This window comes from Thermobia domestica, chromosome 3 (genome assembly GCF_964235325.1).
Source record: "Thermobia domestica chromosome 3, izTheDome1.hap1.1, whole genome shotgun sequence".
NCBI lineage: Eukaryota > Metazoa > Arthropoda > Insecta > Zygentoma > Lepismatidae > Thermobia > Thermobia domestica.
Window position 1 is genome coordinate 134,478,970 of NC_137456.1, and position 12,844 is coordinate 134,491,813.

The 12,844-nt window shown below is 36.6% G+C and overlaps 1 protein-coding gene across 1 annotated transcript in view; it reads right to left on the reverse strand.

Moving 5' to 3' along the window:
• Nucleotides 1-1,069: 1,069 nt before the first annotated feature.
• Nucleotides 1,070-12,844, reverse strand: part of Ac13E (Adenylyl cyclase 13E) — a 99,152-nt gene continuing 87,377 nt past the window's right edge. The window contains exon 9 of the mRNA XM_081751736.1: nt 1,070-1,150. The gene's annotated coding sequence lies outside the window, so the exon portion shown is untranslated. The remainder of the gene's footprint in view (nt 1,151-12,844) is intronic.

Genomic DNA, 12,844 nt, shown 5'->3' on the forward strand with positions numbered 1-12,844 from the left:
AAACTACTTTATATACCGTACGTACACTCATGTTCAAAATTATTGTCGCATATCTATAACTGTCTTCTTGTAAGAATATAATTTGATAATGATTTTTCAGGGTACTTTTAATACTGATACTATATGTATAAACGGGTAATGTATATTTGTGGTAAATTTCATAGGAAAAGAAATATAAACACGAAAATTATAATGAGTAAAATAAAATGTTGCTAAATGGACAAGAAAATTTTATTTTCGTTTTATTGTTCTTATTTACTGCTCTTTTGACATGAAATTTTCCACATACATATCTTTGACGATTATACATATATTTAATACTATTATAAGAAATAACGAGCAAATTTGTTATCAAATTATATTCCTAGAACAACATACTTATAGACATGCGACAATAATTTTGGACATGAGTGTACATTATATGTCAAACAAGAAGCAACATTGGCATAAACATGTTTTAGCAATGTAGCAAAGGGAAATCAGTTCAGAATATTTATGTCTGGAGGCATTACATATCACGGAGGATGAAAATCATAATCATCATCAGTATTCTGCCATTATTGACAGATCTCTTGCTACAACTGAGAAGCTTCCATGCTCCACGGTCTTCAGCTAATCTTTTCGCTTCCACGTACGTTTTCGTTTTTCTGTTTCGATACCATCTATCAACCGTATCCTCCATCGTCCCCTTCCTATCTTTCCTGCCACCATACCCTCTAGCCAGGAACGTACGCAGGGGGTGGGTTCTGACCAGTTGCGGATAGGGCCACCGAGCTACTGGGCAGTGCCTGGTGTGCCTCCCAACGAATCGCCCCCAAGATGCAACATACAAAAGAAATTTTCGGACTGAATGGACCAATCTTTAAATCGTGAAAATTGATGGACAGGGGCGTCTTCAAGATTTTAATTTTGGGTAGGCCCGCTCCCTCGCTTATGGATACTTATGCACATTTGATTGTTTAATGACAATAGGAAATTATTTTTACAGTATTGTTTGATGCTATTTGTTAAATAATTATCTACCATTCATTAATATAAATAGTGGAAAATATATTTACTCTTTATTGTATCTTTTAGCTTGTAGATATTTTTCAAAAGTTTTGGGTAGGCCCGTGCCTACCCGGCCTACCTGCTAAAGCCGCCACTGCGTCTGGAAAGAAGGTAAAGTTATTAGAAGCAGATACTGATGCCTGAAAAAAAGATTACATACTTATTTAGTGCCTCCAAACTTACAAGACTATCAACTACTGACTGCCAATAAACTGAATACAGTATTGAAGTTAGCGATCCTATCTCATCTGCTACGAATGCTGCTGAGAGAGTGGAAAATGAACAGGAAAACTCTAGTTTCATGAATGCTGAAATTAGTGCTCCCACCACATCAGCTACGCATGTCACTGTCAAAATAGAAAATGAACAAGAAGGTTACACTTCCATGAGTCTTGAAATGAGTGCGCTTTCAACGTCAGCTACGATTGTTTCTGTCAAAGAAGAAAATCAACGGAAAAGCTCCAGTTCTCGTGATGTCGATTCCGAAGTCAGTGAAAACATTGAAAAGCGTGATGCAACAAGGAACAGAGAAACGACAAGTTTTTGAATTCCATTCCTATCAACCAAGATAAAGCATACCCTTAATCTTGAGTTTGCTTGTAAACAAGCAAATGGCACCAACATCACTTGCCTGTCATATTGTCCTGCTCAAAATGCGCTTTTCGCAGCGTGTGCACAACTTATTTTGCAGATTGAACAAACACGTTTCTTAAAGATTCTGTACGTGACGAACGTAACACTAAACATGCTTATCATCGAGTAAGAGAACACGAGTCTTCTCAAAATACATCAAATCACCGTTTTACGTATCTAGCAAAGGAGAACGCAGTGTTAAGAGACTGATTCCTCATGAACAGATGAAATAACGGCAGAATCACCTGATCCGAAGTGCTGAAACTCATTGGTAAAAAAGGGCTCACTTACACAAGGAAACAAAATGAAGCAGCCTATAGACTGGAAGATACAGCTACATATCATGAATTTTTTTTTGGATATTATTCTTTGTTAAACAAATTGACCTTCCGCTTAAAAGTAATTAAGAGAAAGTCATCGAGAAGAAACTAAATCATCATGTACGAAGAAGTAAGCAGGATGGTAGTCACATAACTTTCAAATAACACGGTGAACAATGTTTCGGATGCTATCAACACCCCTATCAAAGAAGATATTTCGAAAGGTGTCTCTCAAGCTGGAATAGGCTATTTTTTCTGTTCTATTAGATATTACTCAACAGGCCAGTGTTCGGTTGTTTTAGGGTGCATTGTTAAAACTGTTGTTAAAGAAAGAATTGTTACCATTGTAAAATGCATATCTTCCACTGTCCAGCATCTTTGCGGTTTACTGCTGGAAATTCTGCAGAAGTTGAACCCTGATATTAAGAAGTGTATTGGAAATTCAACCGATGGTGCAAGTAACATGCAAGGACAATATTTGGATTTTTCAAAACATTTTTTATCAGTTACACGTGTCGTGTCATGCTCATATACTCAATCTTGTCATAGCCTATGTGATTTGACAAAAAGTTGCATTGTTTCTGTATCATTGTTTGTTTTGCTGAATGACTGTAGGATATTTATGCGTGAGTATTATGTGCGAATAGTCATTTGGAAGATCAAATATCAACAAAGGCGAAAATAAGATGGTGCGAATAACTATAAGGATACCATAGCTATTGCGGAAACAAGACGGTGCGAAACACTGCTTTGCAGAAAAAGTTGGGTCATTTTTCCAACACAGAAAATGCTTTGTACATAGAGTTGACCATAACAGTGAAGAAAATTACTTCTACAGAAAATATCAAACCAGAAGCTAGATGTAAAGCGAAAGGATATATACAAGTTCTTCTTAAGTTCAAAACAATTCAGACAGCACGAACATTCTGAGCGCAAATATTCTCAAAACAATTCTGAGAATATTTCAGTCCTCTGCCAAATTATCTCCAAACACAGAGTGCAGGTTGTGGTAATATCGAATGGTCAGACTACTCTGTCCCAACTGAAAGACCAGAGAGCTGATTTTGCATATGCTAAGAATGCAGCGTCAAGATTTGCAAAATGAGCCAATAATAAATTTGAAGAATTAGAACGTGACTTCTTTGTTTCTACTGATTCATCGACAACTCGGCTTCAGAGGTGTAAAAGAATGTTTCCTTATGAATGTGAAAATGAAGCTACTTCTGATCCAGTGACCAGGTACTGCATCGAAACATTCAACAAATGGATACGGTAATTTCGAGTATTTCTTCAAGATTCACGAAGCAAGATATTTTATGAATTTTTTTGGATCCTAAAAAAACTTCAACCAAGTAAGAGAACTTCCAGAAACGGCTTCTGATAAACTTACTTGCCTTCTGAAAAAGTTCAGTAAATAAGTTTCCAAGGATTCTATAAAAGTCTTCTGTTGGATTTTTAAGGCTGTAGGAACTCTTGAAAGTCAGCTTTCATGACAAGTACAACCGAGCAGAAACGACTTATTGTGCTGATGGCACAATTGATTCAGAATTAGAAGAAAATAGATATCTTCAGAATAAAGGCGAGTGCAAAGCGTGTTGCAAAAATTGTCCAGTGTGCATTTTTAATTTTGCAGAGGTGTAATTTGTACAGTAATGCTTATCCAGGTTTGCTACTAGCATACAAATGTCTACTGATTTTGCCCGTAACTCAGGTAACATGTGAAAGAAGTTTCTCAAAACTGAAATACATTAAAAATAGGTAAGCAGTGCCATGTCTCAAGAACAGTTGGAAACATTTATGTTGGTGTCTACTGAAAAAGATTTGTTAAAGAATGTTTCAAATGAAAAGGCAATAGACACAGTAGCATCAAAAATAGTATACTGAAACAACTGCTAATTTTGTAATATAGTATACGTACTCCTTGAACTTCATGTAGTACTTTGAACAATTCAGAATAATATACTGATGAAAGAATATACGGTTTTGTTAATTGTTAATATTTTTGATTTACTGTAGAAGGAAAACTGTCCAACTTGATTTGCGACATTAAGATGCTAGTGGCACTTGTGTGGAAAAAGCGCCCTCGCCCCTCTAATGATGTCTATCAGCCCCTGGTTTTGACCCTCCCTGACTTTTGTGTAAATTAAAATTTAGCCTAATTTTAGGAAAGTTAATATAAAGTACCCTCATACTGAGTTTGGACCCCTCCCGAAATAAATTCCTGAGACCGCTACTGCCTCTAGCCAGAACCTGCTTCTCAGCCAATGTCCCAATAATTTCAACACTCTTTCATATTCGGTTCGACAAAGATAAAAATGAAATGAAATCTTTAAAGTTTTACGTCCCACGTTATGCCGGTTAGGCTAAAGGAGGCGGTGATGAAAGATGAGTGAATTGGTGGAATGAAGAAAGTAGGAGGAAACGGAAGAACCCAGAGAAAACCCACGAGCACGGTGTTTGTCCACCACAAGGTCCACACGACACGAGCTGGGATCGAACCAGGGACCCCAAGCAGTGGCGGCGATTGGACGTTAAAAGTGGGGGGCAAGACATGATATGAATATTTGTATATCAATGTTAATATACAAATTTCCCTGGTTGAAACTATATACATTAATAGACCATTTCAGAAAAGTGGGGGGGCAACTGCCCCCTTTTTTCCCCTAATCGCCGCCCATGACCCCAAGCACCGGAGGTGAACGCTCTACCACTCAGCCACCCTTCATGTTGAAAGCTTTCAGTATTTTTAATCACTTCTGCGTAATGTTCATGAGGGGTGGAATTAGTACCGGGAGATATACTAGTTACCACGTTGAACAAAATCGGGTCCCGGAAAAATTTTCTCCGAACCATTCCCGAAATCATCAGATCTAATACTCGACTTTTTTTCTTTCTTCTTATTTTTTCTAAATCTCAGCTGTAAGTTGCTTCTTTATATCACCCAGCATTAAGATTTCGTTTATGTTTAATTTTCCTTCCTCCCTTAACATTTTTGGAGCAATTTTATGAGGCACAGTGAACCCGATAAAAACGTAATCACAGCGTTTGGTTTCGTCTAATCACGGCACGTAATAAACTTGTTAGTATATTAAAAACCCAGCACTAAAAGGAATGAAGAATATTATTGTTTTATTTCACAGGATGACAATACTTGAATAATCACCTAGACCATAATCAATTTAATTTGTATTATCAGAAATACGATGCACCTCTTCCCACCATCAATGTAAAGCAAACAGGTGAGCATCAAATTGATAAAAGTTCTCAACTACCACCGTTTGATGTCGCTAGCGTACAAAAGAACTTTCTAGCAACAGCTCAACAAAGACGTTACTAAGGTAGAGGACAAATTGGACTCGCCGAAGCTGGGCTAATAATGGCGTTTATTTAATTTATGAAAACTGGAGCTATGTGCATATGAATGCTTGGTAAAGAATGTAGGCAAACATAAGTTTCACATTTATTTATTTTATTTTATTTATTTATTTATTTATTTATTTTTTTTACAAAAGTACATTTCTTGTCTCTCATCTATTTATTCTTTCTGAAATTTAAATGGAAATTATAAAATTCTTTCTTTCCCTATAACATTTTTTTAAAGCATAACTTTTGTAAAATTAAAACCAGTGATAATTTCAGGGGGCGGTCCAGGAAAGAAGTTTCCCGGAGTATACTATCGTGCTCAATGTAGGTTACAAGTATTTTCGCAAAATCACTTTCAGCTCTATGTATTAAAAGTCTTCGCTTAAAAAAAAAAAAAAAAAAAAATCATCACTGGTTGAGATACATTATTTTAGAATCCAGCAGAAATCAATGATGCCGGATGTTCTGATGATACCGAAACCCATTGATCTAGGGCCTCTTCTGTATCAGCCTTCATAAAATATGCGCTAAGAACTTTTGAGGTTGAGTCAGATAAAAATATGCGGATAGATGATTGCAAAATGCAAAATTTGCTTTACTAACAGCGGATCGAAAACTCAAACGCAAATTTTGCGGTTGTGTTCATACAAACTGATACAGAATGTTAACCCTAGAAGTAAGGATGAAGGGTGCTATGCAGAGACGTGCCCAATAGTGGAACATGTTCCGGAAGCCCCAAGATTTTTATCAAGGAGAAAAATGGAAAGGAGTTAAAGGAGATAAAAGAAATACCGAGGGAAGAGAAAATAAGGAAAATAGAGTACAAAACAATAATCCTAATCAAATATACTCTCAGGTTTTGTATTACGATACTAGAGTGATATTTAATACCCATAGGACTAGTTTCTTCAAATTGGATTGTTACTCTGAAATAAATAGATATTAAATAGTGAGTAGGACACAGTTGTATTTTTGCTAGATCATTGTGAGTATCTCGACTACTCTAGGGATACAATTTATTCCTCCGTATTCGAGAGATTAAATTCAACACCCTCAAGTAAAGTGTGAATTCCTGCAAGACAGAAGGTCCAGATCGCAATGTGACTCAGCATGGATGAAAAAAAAAAAAAAAAAAAAAAGACTCTCATACTGGCTTTTCAGCTTGAATAAAGAGCCAATCTGGAGGAGAAAAGTTGTCCAAAATGCAATCCATCTCTATATAAAATTTGAAGGAATGTTTATTGTTTTCGGATATCCTATTGAGCAGGGCCGTAACTTGTGGGGTGGCAGGAGAGGCAACTGCCCTCACGGAAGCTCCCGACGTTCGAGGAGAGCCCATTTTAAGAGAAAATTTTCTTACTCCATATACGATACGAACATGAAATTATAAATGAACCATCAAACAGGTTCACTACATTACATAAACAAAACAACACACAAAATGTAAATAAAACAAAAATTAGTCGTGGGGCCATTTTAGTAAAAAATGTCTACTTTTATTGGCCCTAGAAATAATATTTATTCGTATGGCTTTGAGATTTGTCAATAGTGTAACCTTAATTAATTTGTTGTGTATGGAACGGGCTCAGGGGCGTAACTAATGACCCCGCAGATCTTGCCGTGCGAAAGGGCCCACAAGGTCCGGGGGCCCACAAAGAGTAAAAGAAAGATGGAAAGAGGAGACCCAGGAATTAGAAAAACATTTTTTCTAGGATGTCCAAATACGCGTAATTATTCGCTTCCCCCCCAGAAAAAATTAAGTTACGGCGCTGCTATTGATGTCGTTCGTCCTTCTCCATTCTTTCTTCAATTTCTTTACCTTATCCAGGTATTATACTGGGCCTCTACTCAATGATTATGACAACGACCAGCCGTAACTTGTGGGGATCAGGAGGAGCAACTGACTCACCAAGGAAGCTTCCCGCCGTTTAAAAGGGGCCCACTTTCAGACGAAATTTTCTTACTCCATGTACGGTATGAACATGAAATTATAAGTGAAGCATCAAACAGGCTCACTATATTACATAAACAAAACAGCTCACAAAAATAAATAAAACAAAAATGAATCGTGGGCCCATTTCTGTAAAAAAAAAAAGTCTACTATTAAAGGCCCTAGAAATAATAGCCTATTTATTTGTATAGCTTTGAGATTTGTCAATTTTGTTCCCTTAATTAATTCGTCGTGTATGGAACGGGTCCAGGAGCGTGCGGGAGGGCCCATAGGCTCATAGGTCTATAAAAAGTAAGAGAAAAATAGAAAGAAGGGGCTTATTTTCGAATTTTGCGGAGGACCCAAAATAACTTTTTTAGGGGGCCCAAATATTAATGCTTATTCCCCAGAAAAAATCTAAAGTACGGCGCTGATCACGACCTGTACCAAATAATGTTAAAAGTTATCTGGGGTTTCACTCCATATCGGTTTGCATCAATGGAACGCGAACTTTGTGTTTCAAATTGTGATATTCAATATAATATAATGATTTATGAAATTGTGATTTTAAGTTTTGCTAGCACGTGTTAGAACACCTCCGCAACATTCTTTACAGACTTCCCTTCACATTTTTTTTTTTTTTAAAATTTGCGTTGCGTTAGTGTCCCCGTTTTTGAAGACTCCGCTTTTGAACACAATTCTTCAACATGGCGCTCATTCTGTGTCGGCCTTCTCAAAGTTTGAGGATCACAAAGCACACAGAGCCAAAACTATTAATTATAACTGCTCTGCCAACAATATAGTAAACTAAAACACAAATTTTGCGTTCTGCTAACGCAAACCGGTATAAACAGAAGGTACCGGTACGGGAGAGTCTGGTTGGTGTAGAAAAAAGGAAACCCCTCAGGAAAGTCCTCACCCTGACAGCAGTGTTCGTAGTTTGAGGGAAATATCAGTAATCTTGGGAAATCTTATAGGTAAACTTAGCTAAAAAGAAAAGAGGGAATTTTTCGATAAAAACGTGAAAATCCAGGGAAAATCTCGCGCTGACTGATTAACAAATGTATGCCTGTCACAGACGGGACTGAAGTAAGGCTGTGATTCACGACGTAAAACTCAGGACCTTACTTAACGATCGTGTGAGAAGTAACTTGCCCTTAGTCCAGGTTGAAATTTTCTGCTGTCCTTATTTGGATCCTGACTTGGAAGAAATAGAAGCAGTTTCTATTTTCTCCTGGACTTGCATACAGCTACCAATCAGAAAAGAGTAGCGCCTGACGACATTCAACTTTATTTCTAGCTGTCATTTCAAAACAATGCTGCCTGAACAAGAGAAACAATGGTATTAATAGAGTCATGCGGAAAATGTGATTTTTTTTTAATACAACGTGAGCACGATTTATATTATTTAAAAAAATGCAAGATTAAAGGTATGCCGTGAAATATGAACACTACAGGTGTGAACAAATGTAATTACATCTTTTAGAAGAATAAAAATAGATGATTGAAGTATATTGTGCAATTTGTATACCAAAACATAATGTAATATATTATAGAGAGAGTGCAATTTTACTTTTGGCGTACCACTCGAAATGTGTGTGAACCTGGCAGAACCCATTTTCGGAAATTGAAAATAAACCATGCAGATCGTTTGTTCATCGTTTGTTCACGATTGTTCACATAAAATTTTCGTTTGTTCACGATTTATAAACAATTTATACGAAAAACAAAATGGGCGGTGCCAACTTCACGCAGCAGAACCCATTTTCAGAAATCAAAAATAAACCATGCAGATCGTTTGTTCATCGTTTGTTCACGATTGTTCACATAAAATTTTCGTTTGTTCACGATTTATAAACAATTTACACGAAAAACAAAATGGGCGGTGCCAACTTCACGCAGCAGAACCCAATTTCAAAAATCGAAAATAAACCATGAAGATCGTTTGTTCATCGTTTGTTCACGATTATTCACATAAAATTTTCGTTTGTTCACGATTTATAAACAATTTATACGAAAAACAAAATGGGCGGTGCCAACTTCACGTACCTGAAAATTATTGGAAATCGAAAATTAACCAAGCAGATGGTTTGTTCATCGTTTGTTCACGATTGTTCACAAAAAATTTTCGTTTGTTCACGATTTATAAACAATTTATACGAAAAACAAAATGGGCGGTGCCAACTTCACGCAGCAGAACCCATTTTCAAAAATCGAAAATAAACCATGCAGATCGTTTGTTCATCGTTTGTTCACGATTGTTCTCATAAAATTTTCGTTTGTTCACGATTTATAAACAATTTATACGAAAAACAAAATGGGCGGTGCCAACTTCACGCAGCAGAACCCATTTTCAGAAATCAAAAATAAACCATGCAGATCGTTTGTTCACGATTGTTCACATAATATTTTCGTTTGTTCACGATTTATAAACAATTTATACGAAAAACAAAATAAGCGGTGCCAACTTCACGTACCTGAAAATTACTGGAAATCGAAAAATAACCATGCAGATCGTTTGTTCATCGTTTGTTCACAATTGTTCACATAAAATTTTCATTTGTTCACGATTTATAAACAATTTATACGAAAAACAAAATGGGCGGTGCCAACTTTACGTACGTGAAAATTATTGAAAATCGAAAATTAACCAAGCAGATCGTTTGTTCATCGTTTGTTCACGATTGTTCACACAAAATTTTCGTTTGTTCACGATTTATAAACAATTTATACGAAAAACAAAATGGGCGGTGCCAACTTCACGTACCTGAAAATTATTGGAAATCGAAAATTAACCAAGCAGATCGTTTGTTCATCGTTTGTTCACGATTGATCACACAAAATTTTCGTTTGTTCACGATTTATAAACAATTTATACGAAAAACAAAATGGGCGGTGCCAACTTCACGCAGCAGAACCCATTTTCAGAAATCGAAAATGAACCATGCAGATCGTTTGTTCATCGTTTGTTCACGATTGTTCACATAAAATTTTCGTTTGTTCACGATTTATAAACAATTTATACGAAAAACAAAATGGGCGGTGCCAACTTCACGTACCTGAAAATTATTGGAAATCGAAAATTAACCATGCAGATCGTTTGTTCATCGTTTGTTCACGATTGTTCACCAAAATCTTTCGTTTGTTCACGATTTATAAACAATTTATACGAAAATCAAAATGGGCAATGCCAACTTCACGTACCTGAAAATTATTGGAAATCGAAATTAAACCATGTAGATCGCTTGTTTATCGTTTGTTCACGATTGTTAACTTAAAGTTCTTTTGTTTGTAGAGAAATTTTCTATGAGTGAAATTCACTCAGCAAACTTTACGTACGGGGTATAAGCATAGTTGTTTGTCCTCGAAGCAGGCCCGGAACTAGACGGAGGGCTAGGAGGAGCCTGGCCCAGACCTAAACTTTGGCGGCAACACGTAAGTATGATATTAGCTTAAATCACTTATACAATGCCTTATATTTAATTTGGCACCAGAACGAAGTTTGTATCTCAGTTCCGTGATGAGATATTACCGCATAAGCATAAGTAGTCGTAGTTGCGTGGCCGCCATATTGATGCCGTAATTTCAGGCGGTTGCCCACGTGGGACTTTTTAGGACTTTTGTGTGGAGTATCAGGGGAGTCCATAGAATGTGTTGAAATGAAAATTTGATTTCTCATGTTTTTTTCCCGTCTCCAACCCTAATTTTCCTACACTATAACTGATTTTGTACCTCAAGAATTTCTGTAGCCCACTGTACACAGAACCTATCTACATAAGGCTAATTTTCTTTGAAATTTTACTCCATTTCTCTAAGATTTCCTGACCAAAATATTTATTTTTCATGACTGAAAATCACAATAATTATTTTATTAATAGCTATATCTCAGTTCATGTTCGGTAAGGACCAGTAAAAAATTTAACTTACGTCAAGTTGGCGACCACACTTGTAGCCACCACACTAATATTAACAAATCTTTTTGTGCTCAATTTGTGCTAATTTATGCTGCAGTTATCAGAATTTGTGCTACAATAGTTACGGAACTAAGTGAAAAAGAAAGTTGGTCGCCAATTTGATGTCAAGATAGCGACCACATTGTGAAAAACAATTCATACCATAGAGATATTAACAAATTATTTTGTGCTCAATTTGTGCTGATTTATCCAGCAATTATTAACATTTTTTTGCTGCAATAATTACAAAAGGAACAAAAAACAAAACAGGTTGGTCGCCAAACTGACGACCAGTTAGCTACCACATCGCGGAAAAACAATCCCAAACTCACTATACCAACAACTTATTTCGTGCTCAATTTGTGCTAATATATCTGCAAATTTTAGAATGTGTTCCGCAATAGTTACACAATAGAATAGAAAAGAAAATTGGTGGCCAAATTGACGTCAAGTTAGCGACCACATTGTGAAAACCAACCCCTACAATACAGATATTAACAAAAAATTTTGTGCTCAATTTATGCTGCAGTTATTAGAAGTTTTTGCTGCAATAATTACAGAATGAAGAAAAAACGAAACCGGTTGGACACCAAGATGACGTCCAGCTAGGAAGGGAAATATTAAAATTTCAGCACCACCCATTCTACACTTGAAAGAGGAAATTAATGCGTGCGATAGAAGTGTCTCTCGATGCTTGTATTTGTGGAGCACAATGCAGAACTTGTGCTCGCACAGTTAATTAGATACAAGACATTAATAAAAAGTAGAGGGAAATATTAAAATTTCAGCGACCACCCTTTCTACACTTGAAAGAGGAAATCAATGCTTCCGATGGAAGTGTCTCCCGATGCTTGTATTTGTGCAGCACAAAGCAGAATTTGTGCTCGCCCAGTTAATTAGATACAACGCATTAATAAAAAGTAGAGGGAAATATTAAAATTTCAGCGGCGACCCTTTCTACACTTGAAAGAGAAAATTAATGCTTGCGATGGAAGTGTCTTCCGATGCTTGTATTTGTGCAGCACTAAGCTGAATTTGTGCTCGCACAGTTAATTAGATACAAGGCATTAATAAAAAGTAGAGGGAAATATTAAAATTTAAGCGACCACTCTTTCTACACTTGAAGAGGAAATTAATGCTTGCGATGCATCGAGAGACACTTCCATCACAGTGGCGACCAACCTGTTTTGTTTTTTCTTCATTTTGTAATTATTGCAGCAAAAAATGTTCATAACTGAAGTCTCATATAGCTTCGATGCTGAAACTAAAATATATTAGTATCCCCTAAAAATTATTTTAATTTGATTTGAGTTCAGCATCCCTTTCAGCATCGAAGCTATATGAGACTTGGAGCTACAGCTTAATGTGGGGTCTCAACCACATAAGCTCCCGCCGGCAATCGAACCCGGGTCTCCCACGCCAAAGTCGCATATACTAACCGAATAGCCACGAGGAGCTCCAGAAAAAGGCGAATGTGTATTGTATTGAATTGTCAATAATACTCAAATATAATCTTGTTCGCTTTCTTTTACTGCGGAGCTCCCTCGTGGCTAAGCGGTAAGCGTACTTGCCTTTTGCATGGGAGACCCGTGTTC